This window comes from Periplaneta americana, chromosome 4 (genome assembly GCF_040183065.1).
Source record: "Periplaneta americana isolate PAMFEO1 chromosome 4, P.americana_PAMFEO1_priV1, whole genome shotgun sequence".
In the NCBI taxonomy this organism is placed as follows: domain Eukaryota; kingdom Metazoa; phylum Arthropoda; class Insecta; order Blattodea; family Blattidae; genus Periplaneta; species Periplaneta americana.
Genome location: NC_091120.1, coordinates 155,302,482 through 155,318,950, shown reverse-complemented (window position 1 = coordinate 155,318,950; position 16,469 = coordinate 155,302,482). Strand labels below are relative to the sequence as shown.

Below are 16,469 nucleotides of genomic sequence, written 5' to 3'. Positions count from 1 at the left end.
TCCCTGAGCACGAGTTTTTCCTCCTTCAGTGAAGAATTAAGACTGTATTTTTGTACATGTTATTTTACTAACAATAAACAACAATCATATCATATTATTAAATAGTTTCTTATCAAAGTATGCAGACAGGAATACGATATCGACGGTCCATTGTGAGTTGGTTTAACTCAAAATTTAAAGTTTTGAGAAATCTGAATTTTTAAGGTTTATGTTGTGAAAATCGAATAATCGTTCAACACATGAGCATAAGCAACGGGGGGGGGGGGGGGTTAACCTGAACTAAAAAAAAAAGACATTTTTAGATTTGAGTATTTTTTATCCACAATTTTTTCCCCCTTTCTAATTTTTCACTGTCAGAGTAACAAAATCTACATCGACATAAGACATAGTATTCCTACCTCTCCTTCAATATAATCCCAGTCCTAGATGCTATGGCATATTCGAATTATAACAATGCGATGCTTTTTTTTATAGAGAGGCCTAACGCCTCGTACCAACCTTGTAATAAAATGAAGCTGACACAGTATGAAATTGAGGAGTTGGGTGCAAGAAAGACACTTCTCTCAAATGCAAGTTTTGAGAAAATTGATGTTGAAAATTCAAACCATAATAATGTTACAGATGCACGCCTTTACATTTTTGGTACTCCTGACCTCTATGATCACAGTATTGAACTACAACTTGGTGATTATATGCATAACAGATAAGAGACCGCAATAAAGCGTTTTACTCAAAAAGGGCACATCCTCTAAAATGCCCTTCTTGCACCCAGCCCCTCAATTGAAAAGGTTGTTTTGTGCGAGATCGTGCGTATTTGCTTGCTTTCCGCACAAAACCAATACGCGGTCAATTTGAAATACCACATTCAGTATTCCCAACGCAACACACATAACAATTTCCCTCTTCTTACCGCTTAAGCGCCATATTCATTATACTCCTTTGGGCTTTTAACATATTATTTTTAGAGACGTTTAACATAGTAACAATTATAAATTGGAAACTTACCACTGCAATTTCACCTAAATTGCATTTTTAATTATCGTTTTTAAATTTTTGCAAATATTAAGTAAACTCTACAACACCACAAAAGTTACTGCATTTGTAATGCAAGTAACATTAAGGAAGCCGTGAAAAAATCAACAAGATTCCAGATGCCGATGTTATTACTGCAATATGTTATATAAATAATATTGTTAAAATATTAAAATGAAAAATAAATCATTACATAACCTTACCGTTTGTTTTAAGTTCGCATTTATAGACTGGGGGAAAAAAAAGACAGACGTATATCACGGCCTGCTGGAATATAGTAAACACAGAAAACATTTTATAGCAACAATGTTGAAGATAGATATATTTGTTTTCCAAAGTTGCCGTCATTGAACAGAAACCAAGATGGAGATTTCATTGCAACTAATTAGAAATTCCTATTTTAGGTATGTAATAAACGATCTTCGCACAAAATAATGTACGATACACGAGTGGTATGTTTGTTTTCATGTTCTCGGAAATTAAAAAAGCTCAACTACGTTTCGCTTTTTCAATCTTTTCCTCGAACATGAAAACGTCAACATATCGCTCTTGTAACGCATATTACTATGTCAATTCTGTAGTGCAGATGTTAAATATTGTGCGCTGCCGACTTTAACTCAATTTAAGAGCGGTATTCGCCCGTTCGTTAGAGTTCTGACTTAATTGTGAAACGTTCGTGTAACATTTTGTGCATTTGACAGTTCATATTTTTAATATAAACTTCATATTATCGTTCTAGGTTCTTTGATATGTCTAAGTAACCGCAAAGCACGATTTTACAACTTTTTAAAATAAAAAAGTCGCGTAGTGGTTCTCACGAGTATAGCGAAAATTTCACATTGGCAAATGTTTCTTTGCAGCCGCAGCGTGACAATGTTGTCGCTAACGTTCTTCCTGGAACTAGTTTCACATCTCTCTGTAAAAAAATCAATTGCTGCTCATAATAATAATAATAATAATAATAATAATAATAATAATAATAATAATAATAATAATAATAATAATAATAGACAAAATTTAAAATACCGATAATGTAAATTGTAAACAATTTTAATAACGCCTCCCCAATTAAAAATTCTGTGTATGCCACTGAAATAATTTATTATTAATTGGATTTTCACAGCAACATGAAGCTCTGAATTTCAGTTTTCTCAAAACTTTAAATTTTGAGTTCTTTCCGTTTAGAACTGCCCCGTGGATATTACGCTTGCAGGCTTGAAACCCATCTGCCATTACTTTGGCAGTCGTCTACCAATATCCCTTTCCCTTTGAATGCTAATACTGCGTACGGTACAATGAACCATTGTTTATTATTCAAAAACACAATTTAAAAAATAATTGTACTCTAAACTAAAAAATACACAATTAAGCGCATAACTAATATTCTTCGCTTTCCTATGTTAATAGGTTACTTCTCCCTCAATGTTTTATTCCACTTGAATGAATTAGTTTATTTTTTCATTAAAAGTATTCGCAAAATACAGAATGGTTTATGATTACTGAGTCAGTTTAGTCAGTATCATTTAAGCTGCGTTTATGTTTGAATTTAAATCCCAGACTGAAATTAGCGTAGTGAACTGAAATGTGAGAGCGTTCCATCAAGTCTTTCAAGGCTTGTTTTTTAAGAAACGACGCATGCGAGGTGCGGGGCCGGTTTCGTACAAATCCACACTACACGATCAACAGTGAGTGGTTTGTAAAGCTAAGACGTACGCGGAGTACACACTTTCACAAATGTCCAAGGACAGATAGGCTACTTCACTGCAAATCCAGCATTCTCCAATCTTCCCTATTTTCCGCCTTTTTTTCTGAGTCTCTGCATATGATCCCTAGCCTATATTAATGTTATCTATCAACTAATCTATTTCTCTGCATAAAAGTTTCTACCATTCACCATTCCTTCCAGTAAGCAGTTTCTTCTCAGCCAGTGACCCAGCCAATTTCTTTTTCCCTTCCTGATCAGTTTCAGCACTAATCTTCCTTCACCCACTCTTTCCAACACAGCTTCATTTCTTATTCTGTCAGTCCATTTCACACGCTCCATTCTTCTCCATATCCACATTTCAAATGGTTCTAGTCGTTTCTCTTCACTTCGTCGTAATGCTCATATCTATGCCCCTTACATTGGCACATCCCACACAAAGTACTTCACTAGTCTCTTCCTTAGTTTTTTTTTCCGGATGTCCGCAGAAGCTGCTGCTTTTTCTATTAAAAGCTAGCTATCCTTTTAACTTCCTGGCAGCAGAAGATACACCCAAAATATTTGAAGCTGTCCACTTCGCATATCGTTTTTGGAGGATGCATTTATAACGTAGCTCTGCCTTGAGTAGCTTAATAAAGTTTTATTAATAAGGCCGTGAAACTTATTCAATATTACAATAAGATGAATGTTTATATTTTAACGTGTTGATGAACGTTTTAGGTTGAAGGAGCCATCATTAGATCTCCAATTAACCTAAAAAATCTTATGAACAAAGTATTATAAACGATCAGTGAAATCATGGGTCTTATGAAATAGATTGGGATGCATAATGAATTATGATAACACATATGGAGTCACAAGTAAATGGATAAAATTTATAATAATCCCATAAAACAGTGAAAACTATATATACTAAAATTAAATTGTTAAAAAGTAAACGATCACTCCAGTTTTATGAGTATAAGATTAAGCTATATAAATAGCATAAGCGCTATTCAATGTGACTATATAACAAGATTAAGATGAAGTCTGCATTTACAAATGTCGTATCGATGTGCTGATGCAAATTGGCAGAGTAGTAAGAGAGGTGAATATGCGCGTAGTAAAAATGGACGTAACGCTGGAGACGTGTGGTGTTGTAATCTGAAAGTAAGTAGAAATTCTTGTTTAGGCGTACCAAATGATGTTAATTCACGAAACACAAAAAGAGGGGGGGCAACCAATTAAATAAAGAAGTTACTTACGGAGACGGAGCAGAAGAAAATATATTCTTGTTATAGATAATTCAGTCACAAATGTTGACGAATGTTACGCTTAAAATCTAAGTAACATAAAATTGAAAGGTAGAGGGGGGGGGGGTATGGAAGCATACTGGTGTACCGAAAATCACGTGTGTAAGGAGAATTTAAATTATAAAGCAGACTATGTATGTTCGGGAGTTGCTCATTCAAAAGGGATAAACCATTATTTAATGCTTGTGAAATATATAATTCTTCAGCGATATTTATACGTGGACTTTATAGAGTGAACGACGTGTAGTAGGGTAAACATTGGTAATTTCGTGGCAGTGGTTATTTCGTGATACTTTTTGTGTGCTCTTTTGTGAACTAACCATTCCCGTTACGAGATCCAAATTTCCGCCAAGGGATTGCATATGTTGTCCAGTTTCCACAAACATACAGCTAAGCTTTGTGTGACTATTGTAGTTGCTTCAGTGAGCTTTTATGTTTGGAGAGAGCAAGTTTGCGTCGACTTCTCAGGCATACAAATTTTGTGGATGTTTGTAGTTACATTACAGGCTTATTACTAAAGGTAAGCATATGATATTTGGTACAAAGATTTATTGTATCTTCATCAAATTTTAGGAAATGTTTTTTGAATTTTAGATACATCTGTAGTCGCCAAATAGGCTTAGCTTTACTGATAGAAATCTTAGCTGTTCGAGGCGAAATTTTGTTGAACATTAAGTGTTACAATTTTTAAAATAGTATAAAATGTATTACAATAGGAATTTTAGAAATCTGAAGACAAGATGTGATAACAAAAAAGAAAACGGAGACGCAATTGGTTCAGTGTAGCTTCTGTTTGATTTGTTATCATGCTAAGTGTCAAAGATAAGTGCTAGATGACTTGCAAGAATTGTGACAGAAGATGGAACATGGCTCCACCATTTTGGACCGGAGACAGAGGCAGACAATGGAGTGGCATCATGCAAATTCACCAAAGAAATATAAATTCAAAAGTACACCTTCGGCAGGAAACTGTGTTTTTCGATTCAGAAGGACTCTTGCTTGTGGACATCATGCCACACGGAACCACCAATAATTCCGACGGGTATGTTGCAACTCTCAAGAAACTTCAAGTTCGACTGAGTCGTGTTCGACGACATCGGGAGAATGAGGATGTTCTGGTATTGCACGACAACGCACAGCCATATGTCAGTCACAAGACCACAGACCAGATCAGAAAATTCGGATAAACACTGAAACATCCACCTTACAGTCCTGAACTGGCACCGTGCGATTACTATCTCTTTGGTAAACTGAAGGATCCTTTCGCGGAACGAGGTTAGAAGATGACTCCCGTGTGTACGCTGCTAAAGAGTGGCTCAGACGTGTTGGTCCAGACTTTTACCATGCCGGTCTGCAGGCCCTCGTTCCTAGGTTACATAAGGCAGTTGAAAGGGACAGGGATTATGTGGAAAAGTGACATTTTGTTCCTTAAGGATGCATCTACAATATAAATAAAATTTTTAAACAAATGTTATGCACTGCTTTTGGAGTTACCCTAGTAATATATGTAGGCTATAGCTTAAGAGTGGGAGTCCGTAATAAAAGTGTTCACCGTTTCAGGGCAAAGAAGATCCCTTTTCAATTTCAATTTTACTTTGATTTCATTCTTATTATGTGTTGATATGTATTTCTATGTTTTCTTGCTATGAATATTAGACGGAATTACTATGTTTGAAGTCTTGTAACAATAAATGAGAATTTCATTTGACTTTAATGAATTTTTCCACAATTCTTCTACCTCTCACGAATTTATCAATGCAATATCACGAAATTACCAAGGTTATCACGAAATAACCAACCTTTCAGCTTAAGTAGTAAAAGTGGTTTTTGGTACATAATCAAGAATGTATCCAATCTGTTATGTCTCCAGGTTTGTACAGCAAGTTATCGTCTTTTAGATGAAAAAATCGGAATAAGGATATATTTACACATTTGCATTTTAAATTAGTTTTCATGAAATTATCACGAAATTACCAATGTTTACCCTATATAATTTATATTGGTTAATTCATGACCTTGTTCTATCAGATGTGTTGTAAACTTTGATTTTCGTCTATTCTATTTGAAATCGGAAACATGTTCATTAAACCGGGGTCTCTAATTTCTGCGAGTTTGACCAATGTATTTGTGGGGGCAATTCTTCCATTGTGGTATATATATGCCACTATTTTGAAATCGATCTCTATTATGAAGCTTATTAGGCATGACGTTATTTAATTTATTATTAGTGCGGAAGGCAATTTTTTTTTTCCCAGGTTTAGGGGTTACCGGTCCAAGAAAGGTGTCTTGAGTTTTTTGTAATTTTTTCTTACGTTTTTGAGGAGGTTGTATGACATGAATTTGCTTGACTTGCAAATTGACAGTAGAAATATGCAGCTCGCCCTACTAATATGCCACTCGCTGAAAGCCTGTGAATGCAAGGACACATGCTTAACGATCAAGTTTATTTCGTTTCTTGCAGAGTACATGCCAGTGATCCCAAACATGCATGGTGCCACGCCTGACCCAGAAGACAAACCGCATTACGCATCGCTATGGGAATTTCGCATGCCATATTCCACACCAGAATCACAAGACCAACCAAAGTGCGCTTCAGTATCGGAATATCGAATTCCTGATACCACGCCAAAATCAGAAGAAAGACCGAAGAGCGCACTAATGCGGGAATTTGGCATGCCAGATTCCACACCAGAATCACAAGACCTACCAAAGTGCGCTTCAGTATCGGAATATCGAATTCCTGATACCACGCCAAAATCAGAAGAAAGGCCGAAGAGCGCACTAATACTGGAATTTGGCATGCCAGATTCCACGCAACAATCAAAAGAAATACCAAAGTGCTTATCAATCTGGAAATTTGGCATGCCAGATTACGTCCCAGAATCGGAAGCCATGCCACATTTCGCGACAATCGAATATCGCATGCGAGATCCCAAGCGAGAGTCAGAAGATCGACCGAAGTGCGCATCGGTATGGGAATTTGCCATGCCATATTCCATCTCAGAGTCCAGGGCAGCACCCATGTTAGGTGATATGTCAGAAGAGTTGCCACCTATCATGCCAGTTGACATGCCATCCGTCATGCCAGATTCGATGGCAACACTATCCATTGAGGACCAATTACCATCAAAAGGAGAAGAAAAAGAAGAAGATGAAAAAGAAGAGGATGATGACAGAAAAACGAAGAATGGCCGCTGGTCATGTCTGAGAAGTATATTTTGTGGGGCTTGCCGTCTTTTAAGGCGGAAGTTCAGATCGATTAAGGTCAGAACCCATACGAGATCAGATCGGATCAGATCCCAGGATCAGATCCCAGAATCAGATCAGATCCGATCCCAGAAACAGATCAGATCAGATCAGATCTTAGAATCAGATCAGATCAGATTAGATCCCAGAATCGGATCAGATCAGATCAGATCCAAGATTCAGATGAGATCAGATCTGATCAGATCCCAGAATCAGATGAGATCAGATCGGATCAGATCCCAGAATGAGATGAGATCAGATCGGATCAGATCCCAGAATGAGATGAGATCAGATCAGATCAGATCCCAGAATCAGATGAGATCAGATCAGATCAGATCTGAGAATCAAATGAGATCAGATCAGATCAGATCCCAGAATGAGATGAGATCAGATCAGATCAGATCCCAGAATCGAATGAGATCAGATCTGATCAGATCCCAGAATCAAATGAGATCAGATCTGATCAGATCCCAGAATCAGATCAGATCGCATCAGATCAGATCCCAGAATCAGATCAGATGAGATCAGATCAGATAATTAGATGAGATCGGATCGGATCGGGCATCGGATCGGATCGGATCGGGGATCGGAGGGGATCGGATCGGATCGGGGATCGGATCAGAATCGGATCGAATCGGGGATCGGATCGGATCGAGGATCGGATCGGATCGGATCGAAAAATAAATGAGATCTGTAGTTATACTGTTACTATTAAAGAGAAGAGATAATTTTATTATACACTAGTGGTCAATGCCTCAATTTTTTTTATTTGTCCCGTAGTTTTAGATGTTTATTTAAGAGTTTAAGAGTTGATGTAGGAGTTGTGTTGAGGATACTTTGTGAGTTGGTTAAAATGTATGGAGAAATTCGGCTTTTACATTTTCTTCATTTAATATAATCTTAATTTTTGTATTTAAGTCCAATTACTGTTTTAGTGTTTATTTAATGAGTTTTATTCTTGCTTATTTATTTGCTTTTAATTATTTTATATGTAAGTTTTTGCGTTATTTAATTATTTTATCTTAATGATTACTTAATTTGTTGTTCTTTCGCAGTAATAAGTTTTGTAAATTTATGGGAATTTGATTTGGTAATTTTGATTTATTATTGGTAAAATTTGTGCCAGCATCCGCGGTTATACAATGAATATAAGTAAATATTTTTAGTTAAAGTAGTTAAGAGTTTTGTTAGAGGTTATTTTATTATTTTTGGGTGAAATCTTAATATTTGTTATGACTTTATTTTATTTGAGGCTATGAAATCTTTTGTTTTAAACTAGGATTAGATACCCTATTATTTTAGATATAAATTATTTTTAACTTGAGTAGTATTACTAGTTAGGGTCTTGAAACTTAGAGAATTTGGCGCTATTTTAGTCTTTTAGAGGAATCTGTTCCTTAATCGATAGTCCGCGTTGAACTTTACCAAGATTAATATATATATATATATATATATATATATATATATATATATATGTATATATATATATTTATATATATATACCGCCGTTATAATGAAAATCTTCTTAGGGTTAATGAAATTTTCTTAATTTAATTTTATAAATTATTTCAGGTAAAGGTGCAGTTTATGTTTTGGTGGAGATGGATTACATTTATATTTATTATTGGATTATTATTTGAAATTTTATTATGAAATTGGATTTAATTGTAATTTTTTGCAGATTGTAATAGTGATTTTGGCTCTAAAATAATACGTACACATCGCCCGTCGCTCTTATTATTTATTAGTTGAGATAAGTCGTAACATAGTGGTTGTACCGGTAGGTGTGGCTGGGATGATAATTTAATACGGATTAAATCTTTAAGTTAAGAATTTCATTCACACTGATTAATTTTAACGTGTAATTCGATATAATCTGAAATATTATATATATTTTTTTCATTTTATTTTTATGTTAAAATTAATTAATTGTTTTTGTATATGTTGTTGATTAAATTTTTTGCAATTATAGTTTATTTTTACTGTAAAGGTTATATGATTAATTTATAAAAGTAGATTTTTGTTGTACCTTGTGTATCAGGGTTTATTAAATTATATTATACATTTTTTGTTTCCCGATTTTGAAGGATCTAATTAATTATTTTAGTTACTGTTTTATAATTACTAATAATTATAATAATTATTATTTAGTAGTGAAATGTTATTGGCTTCAATGGTTTGTTAAAATTTTATTATTTTTTTTTGTAGATTTTGATTTATTAATATTTAATTGTTTTATTGGAATTTTTTATTAAATTATTATTTATTTGTAATTATGATGGAATTGGCAATTTTGTAATTGTATTATAAAATTTTTGTTAAGATTTTAAAAGGAACTAGGCAAGTAAATTTATTCTCGCATGTTTATCAAAAACATCTTTTCTTGTATTTTAATATGAAATATGACCTGCCCACTGATTAGTTTTGAAGGCCGCGGTATTTTGACCGTGCAAGGTAGCATAATCATAGTCTTTTAATTGTGGACTGGAATGAATGGTGGGACGAGGAATATACTGTTTCTTATTATTTTTGTTGAATTTAATTTTTAAGTTAAAAAGCTTAAATTTATTTATAGGACGAGAAGACCCTATAGAGTTTATATATATTATTTTATTTATTTTGTTTGTTTATTTTATTTAATATGTGATATATTTTGTTGTGGTGATGGGAAGAATTAATTAACTCTCTTTGTTTAATATACATTTATTTATGAATACTTGATTCAATTTTGTTGATTATAAGATTAAATAACCTTAGGGAAAACAGCGTAATCTTTTTTGAGAGTTCTTATTGATAAATGGGTTTGCGACCTCGATGCTGAATTAAGATTTAATTTGGGTGTAGAATTTCAATTTGTTTAGGTCTGTTCGACCTTTAAAATCTTACACGATCTGACTTCAGACCGGCGAGAGCCAGGTCGGTTTCTATCTATAATAAATTTTATATCTTAGTACGAGACGACCAGATATTTGGAATAATTTTTTGTTTATGATTATTATTAATTGCTACTGTTTTGGCAGATAAGTGCAATGGATTTAGAATCTTTGAATATAGATTTATTCTATAAATAATATTTATGTTTAGGGAGGGTTTTGGTATTATTTATTATTTTTATTTTACTAGTTATTTTTGTTATAGCTGGTGTTGCCTTTTTAACCTTGTTGGAGCGTAAAGTTCTCGGGTATATTCATATTCTTAAAGGTTCCAAAATAGGTTGGTTTTATTGGTATTTTGCAGCCTTTTAGAGATGCAATTAAACTTTTTACTAGGGAGCAGACATTTCCTTTCTTGTCTAATTATTTGTTATTATTTTGCTCCTGTTTGTAGATTATTTTTGTCCTTGTTAGTATGATTTGTAATTCCTTACTTTACTGGTTTTATTTCTTTTGAGTTGGGTTTATTATTTTTTCTTTGTTGTACTAGTCTGGGTGTATATACTGTTATAATTGCTAGTTGGTCATCTAATTCTAATTATGCATTATTAGGGTGATTACGCACTGTTGCTCAGACAATTTCTTATGAAGTTAGATTGGTTTTAATTTTGTTGTCTTTTGTATTTATAGTAGGTAGCTATAATTTAATAATATTTTATGATTTTCAGATTGACATTTGAATAATTTGTTTTACATTTCCTTGATCAATAATTTGGTTTACTTCATGGTTGGCTGAAACCAATCGCACTCCTTTTGATTTTGCTGAGGTTGAATCAGAATTGGTTTCAGGTTTTAATGTTGAATATAGACGTGGCGGTTTTTCATTAATTTTTTGGCTGAATATGCTAGTATTTTGTTTATGAGAATATTATTTTGTATCATTTTTTGGGTAGTGATATTAATTCTATATTTCTTTATTTTAGGCTTTCTTTTCTTTCTTTTATATTTATTTGGGTTCGTGGTACAATACCGCGTTTTCGTTATGATAGGTTGATATATTTGGCTTGGAGGAGATTTTTACCCTGGTCATTAAATTATTGACTGTTTCTCTTGGGTATTAAGATTTATATACATTATTATTAATTTAAGTAAAGTTAATAGAAGATTTTAACTTCTTTCTTATGCTTTCAAAATATATACATTTCTTTAAAGCTTTTTAACTTTAATTATTTAAATTATCTCAAAATTTTATTATTGTTGGGTGGATAATGTAATATAAAAGATTTAAAACTGTTAAGATTTGTCCCGTAATAATATAAGGAACTTCTACTGGTCGTGCTCCAATTCATGTTAATAAGATTGCAATATTTGCTATTAATGAAAATATAATTTGATTAATAGCATAAAATTGTATACCTCCGAAATTTGAATCATATATAGGTATAATAAACAAAATTGCAATTGATATTGCCAAAGCAATTACCCCTCTTAAAATTGCATATGCAAATAGGAAGTATCATTCTGGTTGAATATGAACTGGGGTAAGTAAAGAGTTTGCTGAGTAGATCCGATCCGATCCGATCCGATCCGATCCGATCCGATCCGATCCGATCCGATCCGATCCGATCCGATCCGATCCGATCCGATCCGATCCGATCCGATCCGATCCGATCCGATCCGATCCGATCCGATCCGATCCGATCCGATCCGATCCGATCCGATCCGATCCGATCCGATCCGATCCGATCCGATCCGATCCGATCCGATCCGATCCGATCCGATCCGATCCGATCCGATCCGATCCGATCCGATCCGATCCGATCCGATCCGATCCGATCCGATCCGATCCGATCCGATCCGATCCGATCCGATCCGATCCGATCCGATCCGATCCGATCCGATCCGATCCGATCCGATCCGATCCGATCCGATCCGATCCGATCCGATCCGATCCGATCCGATCCGATCCGATCCGATCCGATCCGATCCGATCCGATCCGATCCGATCCGATCCGATCCGATCCGATCCGATCCGATCCGATCCGATCCGATCCGATCCGATCCGATCCGATCCGATCCGATCCGATCCGATCCGATCCGATCCGATCCGATCCGATCCGATCCGATCCGATCCGATCCGATCCGATCCGATCCGATCCGATCCGATCCGATCCGATCCGATCCGATCCGATCCGATCCGATCCGATCCGATCCGATCCGATCCGATCCGATCCGATCCGATCCGATCCGATCCGATCCGATCCGATCCGATCCGATCCGATCCGATCCGATCCGATCCGATCCGATCCGATCCGATCCGATCCGATCCGATCCGATCCGATCCGATCCGATCCGATCCGATCCGATCCGATCCGATCCGATCCGATCCGATCCGATCCGATCCGATCCGATCCGATCCGATCCGATCCGATCCGATCCGATCCGATCCGATCCGATCCGATCCGATCCGATCCGATCCGATCCGATCCGATCCGATCCGATCCGATCCGATCCGATCCGATCCGATCCGATCCGATCCGATCCGATCCGATCCGATCCGATCCGATCCGATCCGATCCGATCCGATCCGATCCGATCCGATCCGATCCGATCCGATCCGATCCGATCCGATCCGATCCGATCCGATCCGATCCGATCCGATCCGATCCGATCCGATCCGATCCGATCCGATCCGATCCGATCCGATCCGATCCGATCCGATCCGATCCGATCCGATCCGATCCGATCCGATCCGATCCGATCCGATCCGATCCGATCCGATCCGATCCGATCCGATCCGATCCGATCCGATCCGATCCGATCCGATCCGATCCGATCCGATCCGATCCGATCCGATCCGATCCGATCCGATCCGATCCGATCCGATCCGATCCGATCCGATCCGATCCGATCCGATCCGATCCGATCCGATCCGATCCGATCCGATCCGATCCGATCCGATCCGATCCGATCCGATCCGATCCGATCCGATCCGATCCGATCCGATCCGATCCGATCCGATCCGATCCGATCCGATCCGATCCGATCCGATCCGATCCGATCCGATCCGATCCGATCCGATCCGATCCGATCCGATCCGATCCGATCCGATCCGATCCGATCCGATCCGATCCGATCCGATCCGATCCGATCCGATCCGATCCGATCCGATCCGATCCGATCCGATCCGATCCGATCCGATCCGATCCGATCCGATCCGATCCGATCCGATCCGATCCGATCCGATCCGATCCGATCCGATCCGATCCGATCCGATCCGATCCGATCCGATCCGATCCGATCCGATCCGATCCGATCCGATCCGATCCGATCCGATCCGATCCGATCCGATCCGATCCGATCCGATCCGATCCGATCCGATCCGATCCGATCCGATCCGATCCGATCCGATCCGATCCGATCCGATCCGATCCGATCCGATCCGATCCGATCCGATCCGATCCGATCCGATCCGATCCGATCCGATCCGATCCGATCCGATCCGATCCGATCCGATCCGATCCGATCCGATCCGATCCGATCCGATCCGATCCGATCCGATCCGATCCGATCCGATCCGATCCGATCCGATCCGATCCGATCCGATCCGATCCGATCCGATCCGATCCGATCCGATCCGATCCGATCCGATCCGATCCGATCCGATCCGATCCGATCCGATCCGATCCGATCCGATCCGATCCGATCCGATCCGATCCGATCCGATCCGATCCGATCCGATCCGATCCGATCCGATCCGATCCGATCCGATCCGATCCGATCCGATCCGATCCGATCCGATCCGATCCGATCCGATCCGATCCGATCCGATCCGATCCGATCCGATCCGATCCGATCCGATCCGATCCGATCCGATCCGATCCGATCCGATCCGATCCGATCCGATCCGATCCGATCCGATCCGATCCGATCCGATCCGATCCGATCCGATCCGATCCGATCCGATCCGATCCGATCCGATCCGATCCGATCCGATCCGATCCGATCCGATCCGATCCGATCCGATCCGATCCGATCCGATCCGATCCGATCCGATCCGATCCGATCCGATCCGATCCGATCCGATCCGATCCGATCCGATCCGATCCGATCCGATCCGATCCGATCCGATCCGATCCGATCCGATCCGATCCGATCCGATCCGATCCGATCCGATCCGATCCGATCCGATCCGATCCGATCCGATCCGATCCGATCCGATCCGATCCGATCCGATCCGATCCGATCCGATCCGATCCGATCCGATCCGATCCGATCCGATCCGATCTTGGAATGCACTTGCCCACATGGTAGGGAGGTTGGGATGGGCAGGGCGGAACTCGACATGCAGCCACCTCCACGTGGTGAGTTCTGGGTTGTTTCAGTTCATAGAGAATTGAAGAAGCAAAGAGCTGCATCTCAACTGTGAATAATGATGATGATATGGTTTATTTAACGACGCTCGCAACAGGAGAGGTGTGCCGGAATTTTGCCCCTGAGTAGTTCTTTTACATGCGAGTAAACCTACTGACATGAGCCTGTCGCATTTTAACACACTTAAATATCATCGATCTTTTCCGGAATCGAACCCGCAATCTCGAGCATAGAAGGCCAGCGCTATGCCAACGACGCTGCCGAGGCCGACTCTCAACTGTGAATGTTGGTAAGAAAATGTACATGATAAAAGTAGTTCAATAACAGTAATTTCACATACTAAATCCTTAAGATAAAAGGAATAGAATCTTCCTTCGCCATTTTTGTTTTCATTTAATAAGAAATCGGTTTTGTTTGTAGGAATGGTAGGTGTGAATTCAGTAGCATTTGCCAACAGACGGAAACGCTCTTCCCTGCAGCTCTGATGGCAATCACGTGGAGACTGCCCTTACACATCATCTCCGCGGTGCTCAAGTTTAATGTGAAGTACGCGTCTTGTAGCAGCCTTGCAAAATACCTATTCGTAAACCGATTTACTACTAAAAAAGTATTTAAATAGTTACTCTTAAACCGTAAATATATCAGAAACAATGCAAAATTGTTTGTTGCAACTGCAAAGTGTATTGTAGACATTTCCACAAAATGTGTGTTCGTAAATTTGTTTAAAAGGTAATGGTATCAAAAGTAATATAGCTATTTATGCAAAAAGTTGTGAAATGATATCGTTTTAAGCATGAGAGGTTAAGATTGTCCACAGACCCGAAGGGAATTTATGTTTTCAGTATTTCTAATTAGCGTGCATAAAAATTTTTTAAGGCAAGGAAATTTACTTTTAGATACGCTAATTTGTGGATGTGGAAATCAGTGACTTTTCGATACTAAAATAGGAATCGAAAAGTCGTCTTTATGAAACAACTGTCTGAAAAATAATAAAATTATTTCTGAGAAATATAAGCTCAAAGAAATTATATGTTAGAGATCTTTTCCAGTTAGACTATGCTTAGGATCCGTCTCCCAAAGGACTATTACCGAAATCGTTCCGTCCCGTATAATCTTTTCTCATTCATACATTCAGGTAAAATATCAGGAATAGTTTTAAATTTAGTGCTTAAACTTCACAAAATGTAACAAGGATAAAAGAAGTAGAAACACACACTAAATAGAAGACTCCATTAAAGCAAGATAATAAAAATATTACATCTTCTTCAGAAAAAAATTACATTGAGGTATGATTAGGGTAACTGAACGAGATTAAAAACCCTTCAAAATTACTCCTTGGCTCCTCAGTATAACAAGTCAGCATATTCAAAGAAAAATCGGGCTTCCAATCATGTAATGAGACTTACAGTAATTTATCCATAATTTAAGAACTAATTGCTGTATATGTTCCATTCTTAGAATCATGCTCTCATAACTTGAAGGGTTGTCTACTGTGCCAAGTCTTTCGCATGTCGCTGGTTAGTCTCTAAGGGCCGTATTCATAGACATTCTTAGCGTGTGCTTCCGGTGGATGATCAACGAACTAACGTTTTTCGTATTCATAAACCGGTGTTAGTAATAAGTTATGATATGAATCCTGTACAAGTAACCAGTCGATAGCCGGGGCTAGTTTAGCACGCTCGTAGCGCGGGTTAGTGAAATGTCTATGAATGAATAGCACCCTAATTGTTTGGATAGCCAGGTGATCTGGGAGATTAAGCAGTCTGGCCCTTTTGATAGTACAAGAATGTAGGCCCTAATTCTGAATCGTCCGAGATGGTAAGTGTCTGCGTACTGTCGAAAGCCAAGCCGAGGAAACCTAGGATATTATCAAATGCATTATAATTTTTATATTTGTTTTTTTGGCTCCGGTTAATACCAGTGAATGGGACTAATTTAAGAATCCATACA

The 16,469-nt window shown here is 38.3% G+C and overlaps 1 long non-coding RNA gene and 1 pseudogene across 1 annotated transcript in view; both read left to right on the top strand.

Annotated features, from left to right (window-relative positions):
* The window catches only part of LOC138698337 (uncharacterized), a 52,039-nt gene extending 41,759 nt beyond the window's left edge, over window positions 1-10,280 (top strand). The window contains exon 2 of the long non-coding RNA XR_011331836.1: window positions 9,727-10,280. This is a non-coding gene — a long non-coding RNA (uncharacterized lncRNA). The remainder of the gene's footprint in view (window positions 1-9,726) is intronic.
* Window positions 10,281-10,382: 102 nt separating this feature from the next.
* Window positions 10,383-11,288, top strand: LOC138698960 (NADH-ubiquinone oxidoreductase chain 1-like; annotated as a pseudogene).
* Window positions 11,289-16,469: the final 5,181 nt, after the last annotated feature.